We start from the raw sequence: 2,211 nt of genomic DNA, 5'->3' as shown, positions 1-2,211 counted from the left end.
AAAATTAAGAATCACGTGCATGCTATGCATGCGTTATCCATTTGCAAATGCCAAATATGGCTGCACATTATGTCAATGTCTAATGTTAGTTAATAGATGCATCCTAATTTAGAACTTATAAATCCAACTAACTCCATTCATTGTTTTCTACGTGCATTACACGTGTGACGCACATGCATAAAGGTTTCTAATTTTTCGAATTAGGCCAATTCCAATTTTGATTTACCAATAAATTTTTCCATACCTTTAATTTGAGCTATGGGTCCCACTCTGGTGACGAAAAATCTCTACAGTAATAGCATGTTTGATTCCATCAATGAATAGATCGACAGATAAGAATATTTGTCTATCTATAATGGAAATTACATTAGTAGGAATATATGTCTAAACGTCTCCTGATTGGGTCTTAACTATTGATAAAACAATCATACTTCATTCATTTAGTTGAGAACTTAATTTAGCGGGTCTTTCTAAAAAATGAAAATGCAAATAAAAAATAACTTCTGGATAAGCTTGACAACTCGTTTGTTTTGGTAAGTGAAACTAATTAACTTTTATTACTTGGAAGTTTATAAATGCTACCAAATAGGGAATCTGGTGGAAAAATAAAAATTTGGTTTAAAAGGAAAAAAATCCAAGGTAGTAAATGAGATATTAATGAGTGCATTAGGAAAGTAGTATTGCATTAAGGCACTGATAATTATATAAGTCGTGGTAGTAAGTTTCAACTATAACCTACATTAAGTTTAAGCAGCATCTTTATTTGATGAGAAAAACTGCATCTCTTTGATTAAGCGATGGAAAGGTAATGGCAAATGGTTTATTCCATTAAACCTCTTCCAAGATTTAATACCGAATTCTTTGTTAGAAAAGTTTTGAATCATCAAATTTCATCTTTCTATCTATTTTGCAGGGATGAAAATTGAGATATTTGAGTTTGAAGAGTGCAAAAGACTTCAATTGTGAGATTGAAGCTGATGAAAAAGTGGTAATAAGAGGATACTGACAACTGGGGAGAAAATAGTATGCAACGACTTTGAAATTTTTCTTCACAATGGCTTCAAGCATTCTGTTTGCCAAATAAGTGGTTGGTTCTTGTTTATTGACAGGGCCAGGTAGATGGAATGAGATTAATGGTGTCGGTGGGCATAGATTTTGTGTGAGCATAAGAAAAATTTCGAAGTCCTTGCATACTATTTGCTCCCCGGTAGTCAGTATCCCCTTATTACCAATTCTTTATTAGCTTTCATCTCACAATTGAAGTTGTGAATTATTAGAGCAGAATGAAAATTTTCCATTGCCTTGAAGGCCCTCTAAAGTAAATATCTCTACCTTGATTTTTACCAATCGATATACCAACTGCCGTGATTTCGACTATCTTCTAATCTACAAAAACAATATTGATTTAATAACAACTAACCTTTTTTAATAAAATAATGGCCTAATGATTTATTCATCATAGGACCGATCCACAATTCAAAGCAAGGGGCAAAGCATCAGCATCAAGAATGTCAGATTTAAAGATCTTGAATTTCTAATCTGATGGGGCAAAAGGCTTTTGCTATCTCTACCCAGGGAATTGCATATAAAAGAAAAGAGAGAACAAGAAAATAAGGGCATTCGGAGAGCATTATCCACAGGAATTAGACAGCAAGAACTAAAGGAACAGGACTCGTCGAAGGAAGAACATCAATCCAGAACTTTCTACTGAGAAGATGAGTGTTTTGAAAGACATTTAACTGTAAAAATGGAGTCAAACATTTTTTATTTAATAATATTTAGTCAAAACTCCAAAAGTGTTTCGAAATACATTGAACTCGTGAGTATCTACATTACTTTTTACGTGTTCTAGTATTGTAGAATTAAATTTGGATATCCGTCAATTTAACGAATCAAGAATACGAGTTGAAGGCAACATGCATGGTATTTATAGAATTTTTAAACATAAGAGTTCAAATGTACGTCACATTAGTTTTTTGAGTTCAATGCATAAGTTTAACCTCTCAACTTGGTTACTGTTAACTAATGAAGTATAACATTTTATAAATAAGAATGTTAAGAGATTGTGAGATTTTATTGTTTTGAAATGTCTAAATTTTTAGATATACTTTAGTATTTTTGTGGATAATACCATTATCTTATTTATAATTTAAAACTTTTTGTTAAAGTAATTTACTAAATTCAAATATTTAACTAATTCAATTTGTAATA

At 31.3% G+C, this 2,211-nt stretch overlaps 1 long non-coding RNA gene across 1 annotated transcript; it reads left to right on the top strand.

Annotated features, from left to right (window-relative positions):
* Positions 1-1,134: 1,134 nt before the first annotated feature.
* LOC128296361 (uncharacterized) lies at positions 1,135-1,796 on the top strand. Its single transcript, XR_008286945.1, has 2 exons — positions 1,135-1,318; positions 1,463-1,796. It is a non-coding gene; the product is annotated as an uncharacterized LOC128296361 (long non-coding RNA).
* The last annotated feature ends 415 nt before the right edge of the window (positions 1,797-2,211 follow it).

Source organism: Gossypium arboreum, chromosome 8, assembly GCF_025698485.1.
Source record: "Gossypium arboreum isolate Shixiya-1 chromosome 8, ASM2569848v2, whole genome shotgun sequence".
NCBI lineage: Eukaryota > Viridiplantae > Streptophyta > Magnoliopsida > Malvales > Malvaceae > Gossypium > Gossypium arboreum.
The sequence above is the reverse complement of the archived record's forward strand: the minus strand, read 5'-3'. Positions and strand labels throughout refer to the sequence as shown.